We start from the raw sequence: 9,718 nt of genomic DNA, 5'->3' as shown, positions 1-9,718 counted from the left end.
AGGCTGCAGCCGGGGCTGATCTGTGTCAGATATTTGTGAACACCTCTGGTGTAATTTTGCAGCTGTGCAGAATTACGAAGACGGATAACACAGCTCCCACTTTTGTATGTACCGACCTTCTTTAGGCAGCTGACATTAATATACAAGGGGTTCATATCTTTGCATTGTGGGGTGCAGTAACATTGCAGTTTTATGTCTTTTTGTTGCAGAGTCAGGTCCAGGAAAATTGCTCAGGAAGGAGTTTCAGCAACTACTATAGATTGCTTTAAGAAAAAGCTGGATGATTTCTAGAAGCACAGAATATAACTGGGGATTAAGGATTTAAAAGGAAAGAATACAGACTGGTGATCCAGGGAACATCCGATTGCCATAATGGAATCAGGAAAGAATTATTTTCCCCTGTTGGAGCAAATTGTACCCGGGGTTTGTTTGCCTTCCTCTGGACCAACTATGTCTTATAGAGTTTTATATCTGGGATATGTTTATTTCCTTAGTGGGTGAACTTGATGGATTTATGTTTTTTTCAGCCTAAATATGTATCAGTGTAACATCATACCATCATACATCTTCCCATGCGGTGCTGCAGTAATGCAGAGTCCAATAGTATGCAATTGGACCCCAACCGGAAATAAAATAGTAAAATAGATTTTTCACCCGCATTTGGTCAGATTCACTATCGCTGTTAAACCATAAACGCTGGATAAATGATTTCATCTTTACAACAACGACTATCTTCTAATTTAGCGTGGCCTCTCCCCTGCGCCCTTCCTATAGATCTGTCCCTCATGGCGTCCATATAACCACCAACGAAGAATCCTATGACATAAATTGTATCTGATTGGTCAGAAATGCGCCATGAAAGCCCCATTGTTCTCCCAGCCCTGACGGGTGAAAATCTTTGTATCATACGCCATAGAAAAAAGCGACTTTCAGGAAATTTTAATCCCAATTCTTGGGCGCTGCATCAAACGCAGTCACCATTGCTAAGCAACGTCAGCCGGTCAAGGGCGCCATCCATGCCAAGGCGAGGGTCACGACCCCTCTCAGATGGTTAACATGCTGCCAATTAAATATAAGAATGTCTGACGGCTTATCTCACACACACAGACAGACGCAGGGAATGCGCCTAATACAGCCAAATCTGCATGGAAAAGACAAAGCTGGGCGGAGGATGGGGAGCAATGACGGGCTGTGCTGAGGAGAATGGCGCTTCCAGATTCCAGAGCAGAGGACACGCGCCACAGCCAAATAATTAACAAGTATGCAGACAGTGATGGCCTCATGTCACAGCCTTAAGGGGGCGCAAAAATATCAACACATCTTTTATTGGGGCAAAAAACTCAAGTGTTACCCCGAGCATCACAACCTGAAGAATAAAATCAAATCCCACCCTTCTATAGATTGCTTTAAGAAAAAGCTGGATGATTTCTAGAAGCACAGAATATAACTGGGGATTAAGGCTTTAAAAGGAAAGAATACAGACTGGTGATCCAGGGAACATACGATTGCCATAATGGAATCAGTAAGGAATTTTTTTCCCCTGTTGGAGCAAATTGTACCCGGAGTTTGTTTGCCTTCCTCTGGACCAACTATGTCCATAGGGTTTTATATCTGAGATATGTTTATTTCCCTAGTGGGTGAACTTGATGGATTTATGTCTTTTTCAGCCTAAATATGTATCAATGTAACATCATACCATCATAAATCTTCCCATGCGGTGCTGCAGTAATGCAGAGTCCAATAGTATGCAATTGGACCCCAACCGGAAATAAAATAGTCAGATTCACTATCGCTGTTAAACCATAAACGCTGGATAAATGATTTCATCTTTACAAGAACGACTATCTTCTAATTTAGCGTGGCCTCTCCCTTGCGCCCTTCCTATAGATCTGTCCCTCATGGCGTCCATATAACCACCAACGAAGAATCCTATGACATAAATTGTATCTGATTGCTCAGAAATGCGCCATGAAAGCCCCATTGTTCTCCCAGCCCTGACGGGTGAAAATCTTTGTATCATACGCCATAGAAAAAAGCGACTTTCAGGAAACACTTCACCAGATTTTGGAGGGTCTCTGGGAAGCCTCTGGTCTTTGGCCATTTGTACAGGGGGACAGTCATGCTAAAACACAACAAGGCCCTTCAATAAACTGTGACCACAAGGCGGGAAGAGCATAATTATTATTATTAATAAACAGGATTTATAAAGCGCCAACATATTACGCAGTGCTGTACAATAAATAGTCCATAAAATTGTCCACAATATCTTTGTATGATGGAGGATTATTACCACCCTTCCCTGGGAACACCTGAACCCCATCATTGGGAGGGGGGTCCATAGACTTTTGGTCATAGTGTGTCCAGTGGGTAGTCAGGTTACTGTCCAGAAGCAGTTTTTCATTTCTTTGCTGCCCATCATTTGGGCATTGGGTGTGTATTGTGTAATGGATTGTGTTTTCTTTGGGAAGGGATTGAAGAGAGAAGAGATATTTGTCACCTCCAAGCTGTGGAATAACAAACATCACCCAGACGATGTGGAAGGAGCTCTGAAAAAGACTTTGTCTGATCTTCAGCTCCCCTACCTGGATCTCTATCTCATGCACTGGCCTTATTTTTACATATAGTGATGGTAATATACCATATAGGAGTATATATATATATATATATATATATACACACACACATACATATATTTATAGGGGTCCAATATAAAACAGGGAATCTGACATTCCCTGGTGGGAATCAAATACTGCCATTGAGACATATGGACATGGAAAATTCCCACAAAGGAATGTTTGAGGGAATGTCTGATTCACTGGGCCTGATTTAGTAAAGCTCCCCAAGGCTGAAGATACACTTTCAACAGTGAAGCTGGGTAATCCAGTAAACCTGGAATGGATTTCTTTAAAATCATTTGCTAGTTGCTAGCAAATGTTTTGAATCCTGGTCCATATCCATTACAGGTTTGCTGGATCACTCAGCTTCACTGAGTGTATCCTCTCCAGCCTTGGAGAGATTTAATAAATCAGGCCCATTGTTTTCTAAATAGAACCCATTGGGTATACATACACTTTGATCTGTGCAATGAATATTTTATACAACATATAATTAAAAAAAAAGATCAAAACTTGAAAACATACAAAAGAAAAGAATAAACTTAATTATTGAAACTCTTCTTAGGTGTTTGACTTCTGTCTGACGGAGGAGGAGATGCAGCAAATTGGAAGCCTGAACAAGGGATACAGATACATCATTCCATTGATAACGGTAAATTACTACATTAGTAGATTCACTGCTGTCTGTTAAATTACTAAAACTGTGCCCAGATCCTGACTCTCCAGGACTGACAACATCTGCCAAGTTTTGTGTTGCCCTTTCTTTATGGGGTCACCATGGCGGGAAATAAAGAGTGTTTAAAAAAAATCTTAATTTATACCATCCTTAGCCTAAATCCAATATAAGCAAATATTTCCCCAGAAGCCGTGGGTGTTCTTTCTGGAATCATGGTGGGCGTTGTGTATTTCTTCCAGATCTGAGCAATAATCCAGTTTATAGGTTTTCCTCTCATGTACAATCTCATTTGGTGCCCACAAAGTGGCAATTGATAAATATATGTAAATGATTTTTTTATGACCGTGTTCAGCTATAAAAATGCTGGCCTGGCTCACAATTACATTTAATAGAATGTTTGTATTGTGACATCCCCCCTCCTATTGTGTGCTGTTTCCCCACCTCTTAGATTGTAAGCTCTTCTGGGCAGGGTTCTCCCCTCCTCCTGCATCACTGTGTCTGTCTGTCATTTGCAACCCATTTAATGTACAGCGCTGCATATTATGTTGGCGCTACATAAATGCTGTTTAATAAAAATAATTGTGACAAACTGATATCGAGAAAGTGCCCTAAATTTGTCTGCTCTATTGCAGGTGGATGGAAAGTCGGTTCCGCGGGATGCCACTCACCCCATGTACCCATTCAACGATCCCTACTAGTCATCTCAGAACTGGCTGGATGTAAATCGGAATCACCTTGTGCCTTCCACAATCCCTCTATAATCCCTCTTTACATTGGCCCTGATGTATTAAAGCTCCCCAAGGCTGGAGAACATAAACTTTCATCAATGAAGCTGGGTGATCCAGCAAACCTGGAATAGATTTCTTTCAAGTAATATGCTAGCAAATGTTTTCAGTCCTGGAACAGATCCATTTCAGGTTTTCTGTATTACTCAGGTTCTGAATCTCCAGGAGAGCTTTAATAAATCAGGGCCTTTATTTTCCCAGAGGTCTTTGCTGTTTCTGTGTTTTACTACGGGCTTTTTACTGCTTTGTATTCTCCCTAGTCTTCTGGACTGGAAAATTAAAGGGGCATCCTTGTACACATTATTTGTGCCTTCATTATTACAAATAGGACCAATCCTTTGTTTACAAATGGCAAGTGCTTCTTTAGATTTTTCTTTATTGGTTTCTCAAATTAAATAATTGACACGAAGCACAGCAGTGCAGATTTCCTGCAATATGGAGCTGTCCAGGGAATCGATCAGATTGCAGTAGGTTATTGTTTATTAATAAACAGTATTTATATAGCGGCAACATATTAAGCAGCGCTGTACAATAGGGGTTGCAAATGACAGATAGACACACAGGAGTAGGAGCTTATAATCTTAAGAGGTAAAGGAAGTATCACAAAATAGGAGGGAGATATGGAATGGTGGGTGAGTAGTGAGGGTTTTAGGATACAGAAGATGGGTAAGGTTGAAGTGTTGGGTTTTAAATGAGCAGAAAGTAGGAGCAAGCCAAAAAGGACGAGGAGACCATTCCAGAGAGTTGGGGCAGCTTTAGAAAAGTCTTGGAGCAGTGCGTGTGATGAAGTTGATGGGGGAAGTTAGGGAAGTTGTGATGTGTGATGAAGAGAGGGGCTAGGGGGGTATTTTTCTATCAGGGCAGAAAGATAAGTGGGAGCAGAACTGTGGAGGGATTTGTGTATCAGGGAGGTAGGTGGGGGAGGAGCTGTGGAAGAATTTGTGTATCAGGTAGGTAGGTGGGGCAAAAGCTGTGGAGGGATTTGTGTATCTGGTAGGTAGGTGGGACAAAAGCTGTGGAGGGATTTGTGTATCAGGTAGGTAGGTGGGACAAACATGAGGACAATGGGATCTGTATGATCTCTATAGATTATATTGGTGATCTCCATTTCTGGATTTGGATTGTTCCTCGCTATGATCAGTGTTCAGCGATCAGGAAGTGGGCTGGTCCTCCTCCTAGTACTGGGCGGAGCCTCCTCCCCGCACAGATAGGAGGTGTGGGCAGCACAGAACTCCCCTATTGGTGTAAAGTATTTTTTTCTGACTCCGCCTCCCTACCGTACACTTAGTGGGCTGGTCAGAGAATAATTTTTGGCCCCTCCCCTCCGCCGTCTCTATGGGAACCGCAGCAGCTTCAATCAAACTTCAGGCAGAGGAGTTGGGTGAGAGCTGGGAAGTCGCAGGGGGCCCTGAGGGTCTCATGGGGGCCCCTAGGCTGTCTCGGGGATTTATTGGGAGGTTTCAGGATGTCCCTGTAAAGTCTCAAGGTGCCCCTGGGGGGTTTTGGGCTGCCTCGTGTAAGTTTCTGGGGGTCTCTGGGGCCTCTCGTCCCTGGGGGGGAGGTCTCCTGGAAGTGTCAGGGTGTCTCTGGCTCATGGGATGTCCCTGGGAAGTCTCAGACTCTCTCTGTGAGGTCTTCTGGAAGTCTCGGGGAGTTTCTGGGGTGTCTCTGTCTCGGGGTGCCTCTATCTCTCAGGGTGTCCCAAAATGTCTCTGGGAGGTTTCAGGGTATCCTTGGGAAGTCTCAGACTGTCTCTGTGAGGTCTCTTGGAAGTTTTGGGGAGTTTCTCGGGAGTCTCTGTCTCAGAGAGTCTCTATCTCTCAGGGTGTCTCAGAATGTCTCGGGTTGCCCGTCCCCATATTTCTTGTCTTGATCCTCCTATGAGGATGGATTTGATGCTGAATTCTTTCTGTCATGCTGATCCTCTGTCTTGGTTTTCCAGACATTACCTAAGACGTCCTCATTTGTTTTCATTTTTCATTCTGAGAATTGTTGAAGCCAGAGGATCAGAATGACTGTGAGTTAGGGGTCCGTGGGATTTCCCCGGATTGTCCCCTGTCATTGTTTCCAATTTTCACTGCCTTATTATGAATAATAATAAAGAGAACCTGTCCTGGGAGGAGCGGCCATCGCTGGCCCCCTCCTGTAATTGCTGGCTGTCATGTTGATCCTCTGGTTTCCCATTCAGTGTTATTCCCACAGGTTCTCTTTAAGTGGATCTCTGTGTTGTCCTGTAGGGGGACGTCCTGTATTCGCAGTGGGACAGAGAGTACCGGGACCGCATGATGGAGATGGCTGAAGCTCACGATCGACAGTTAGCCGATATCCAGGCCAGGAACCAGGTGCTGGAAATGCAGAGAGAAGGTAAGAAAAAAGAACGAGTTCTGCAACCTCCAATGCATGCAGCTTGAACAGAGAGTTCAGAGAATAAACAGCCCACAAGTTTCATGGCAGGGGATTGGACATATATAACAGAATGGTATTCATAACAGACCAACTGGAGCAAATAAGAGAAATTCATTGTTAGGATTTCAATACACAATAAATAATTTAAAGAATTAGGAACTTTCCCATCAATGCCAGGGATTGTGCCAGCCTCTTGGATGTGCCCACATTTCATAATTCAAAAGGCTGATTTTGGCCACCCTGCTCAGTTCCCATCCTGTCCTGGGGAGGCAGCACTGAGTAGGACAGTGTTAGGTTGGTGTAAATTACCTGTGCCAAAAATGGCGCAGCCACTGCCAACAGGTTTTCCATTGAGGGATAATGAATTCAGCCATAGCAAGATGATAGAGGTACTGGGATGAACTGAAACCATGGAAATTGATGGAAATGTTTTCTGTTTGTTGCCGTCTATCAATACAGAATATTCTGCCTTTTTCCCTCATACAGAGATCCGCCAACGCCTCTCCGAGGTGGCCAGCAGCGGCACTTCCACCAATCATATAGAACAGATGCTGCTGGAGCTGAAGGCCCAGGAGGAGAAGAACCAACTGGCCCTGCATGCTCTAAGAGACCAAGTCACTCTCATCCAATCAGAGTCCAGGTACTGTGTGTGGAAGACCCGGCACCAGCCAATTGGTTACCAAGTATTATTTATACCAGATCTGTTTCCATCAGTCACCATCTGTTCCAGGTTTCCATAGTTTTCTGTATCTCTGGACTCCTTAATAAATTGGGCCCATTACCTTTATAGCCAATCACATGACAAAAATCTTGACTGATATGTTCATTCTCCGTCTTCACTACTGGCAGAAATTTCCAGGGCACAGCTTCCAGATTTATTTATTTTATTACTGATACACTGAGTACTGAAGACAGATGATGAATAAGGAATTAGAGGATTAGCAACTTCAAAACCAAGTCACCAATGCATTCTCCACATTTCAATCATGTTGGCCATAGTAAGGTGATTATTATTGCTAAGTAAAGATTTATCATCACAGGGCAAAAGCGGAGAAAATGCCGAAAGAGCAGCCGGCCAGCCAATCAGTAAAGGAGAAATCACCTCTGACCTTTCTGCCATTTGCAGTGCGTGGGAGCAGCTTGTCCTCTGAGATCAGGTATTCAATACAGATACCCCCTCTTTGTATCAGGCCCCCAACCCGTGCACCTCTTACTTACCCTCTCCTTCCTTTTTCCTCCATTACATTTCTCTGTCCTCCCATAATCCCCCGCTGCTTTCCTCTGTCTTCTTATAATCCCCTGCTGTTTACCTTTGTCCTCCCATAATCCCCCACTACTTTCCCCTGTCCTCCCATAACCCTCAGCTGCTTTCCTCTGTCCTCCCAAATCCTTCACTGCTTTCCTCTGTCCTCCCATAATCCTGCACTACTTTCCCCTGTCCTCCCTTAACCCCCTGCTGCTTTCCTCTGTCCTCTTATAATCCCCTGCTGCTTTCCCTTGTCGGCCCATTAGCCTCCGCTGCTTTCCTCTGTCCTCCCATAATCCCCCGCTGCTTTCCTCAGTCTTTCTATAATCCGCCGCTGCTTTCTTCTGCCCTCCCATAATCCCCCGCTGCTTTCCTCTGCCCTCCCAAAATCCCCCGCTGCTTTCCTTTGTCCTCCCATAATCCCCCGCTGCTTTCCTCTTTCCTCCCATAATCCTCTGCTTCTCTCCTGTTCCTCCCATAATCCTCTGCTGCTTTCCTCTGTCCTCCCATAATCCTCTGCTGCTTTCCTCTGTCCTCCCATAATCCTCTGCTGCTTTCTTCTGTTCTTCCCATAATCCTCTGCTTTTTTCCCCTGTCCTCCCATAATCCCCCGCTGCTTTCCTCTGTCCTCCCATGATCCTCCCCTGCTTTCCTCTGTCCTCTCATAATCCTTCACGGCTTTCCTCTGTCCTCCCATAATCCCCCGCTGCTTTCCTTTGTTCCTCCCATAATCCTCTGCTTCTGTCCTCCTATAATCCCCCGCTGCTTTCCTCTGTCCTCCCATAATCCTCCGCTGCTTTCCTCTGTCCTCCAATAATCCTCTGCTGCTTTCCTCTGTCCTCCCATAATCCCCCGCTGCTTTCCTCTGTCCTCCCATAATCCCCCGCTGCTTTCCTCTGTCCTCCTATAATCCCCCGCTGCTTTCCTTTGTTCCTCCCATAATCCTCTGCTTCCTTCCTCTGTCCTCCTATAATCCCCCGCTGCTTTCCTCTGTCCTCCCATAATCCCCCGCTGCTTTCCCTACCCCATGCTCATCCTTCCCACATTGGTGAAAGCAGAGATAAAATTGTTATATTTGCCGAATCCCTCTTCCCTTTTATATGAATCATCATCATCAGATTTGGATCGCATTGAGGTCAGGAAGTGAACACAAAAAAGCAACAACCACCTAATGGAGACCTTTAAAAGTGTGCCTGTGTGAACGCACTGAGACGCAGCCAATCAGGAGCAGGATATCTGGAGTGTAGGGAGCACTTCGGATCTACCTGGAGGTTTGCAGCTAATTAAAATTCCCCTTTGTGCCCAATCTCCTGATTTCTTCTCATTCCTTGAGATTCCTTGTAAGCTATTTATAAATCCTTCGTCTCTGTTTCCAATCGATGGCCGCATGCTGGCTCTTTCCCAAACAACACGCTCATTATCGCATTTCCTGGAGTTCCCCTTTATGACAGCAATTTGCCAGCCAAAGAATTCATCATTTTATTGGTGACGCAGCTCCTCGGCTTCGCCGCTCTCCGCTTGTTAAATGGGGCCTGAAATTTGTTATTAACACACTGCTGAGCTTTGATTACCAACTGCAGTGCAGCTGCATTTATTATCACATCGCAGGAAAAGGACGCCATTGTGCAAAGTAATTGTAAAGAGCCATTGGAGTCTTTATTGGGATCATTGTTTTTAATTCCTTTTCACCTTTAATAGATGGTTTTTCGGGGATAACCTGCAGCCTCTTTGCAGCCAATTCCTGTCTACTGGCTGCGTTGCATTTTATAGGGCCTTTTCCTGGTGACAACGCTGGGCCGTGTGTAATGAGCGCGGGACACTTGTGACAGGGTGACAATGCATGAGACCGAGAGTTGTCACCCTATACAGGAAGTGCCTGGACAAGGAATTCATGGCGGGATCAGCAAGGATTATTATATTAGAAGTTGCAGGTTTATAAAATAATTGCAATGGCTTTTGAAGCAACATGAACATGTTAAAGCTTTGCCAA

The 9,718-nt window shown here is 44.6% G+C and overlaps 1 long non-coding RNA gene across 1 annotated transcript; it reads left to right on the top strand.

Annotated features, from left to right (window-relative positions):
* The first annotated feature begins 2,811 nt into the window (after positions 1-2,811).
* Positions 2,812-4,379, top strand: LOC140345036 (uncharacterized). The gene is made up of 2 exons (XR_011923736.1): positions 2,812-3,267; positions 3,924-4,379. It is a non-coding gene; the product is annotated as an uncharacterized lncRNA (long non-coding RNA).
* The last annotated feature ends 5,339 nt before the right edge of the window (positions 4,380-9,718 follow it).

This window comes from Pyxicephalus adspersus, unplaced genomic scaffold, assembly GCF_032062135.1.
Source record: "Pyxicephalus adspersus unplaced genomic scaffold, UCB_Pads_2.0 Sca403, whole genome shotgun sequence".
NCBI classification, from domain to species: Eukaryota; Metazoa; Chordata; class Amphibia; order Anura; family Pyxicephalidae; genus Pyxicephalus; species Pyxicephalus adspersus.
The sequence above is the reverse complement of the archived record's forward strand: the minus strand, read 5'-3'. Positions and strand labels throughout refer to the sequence as shown.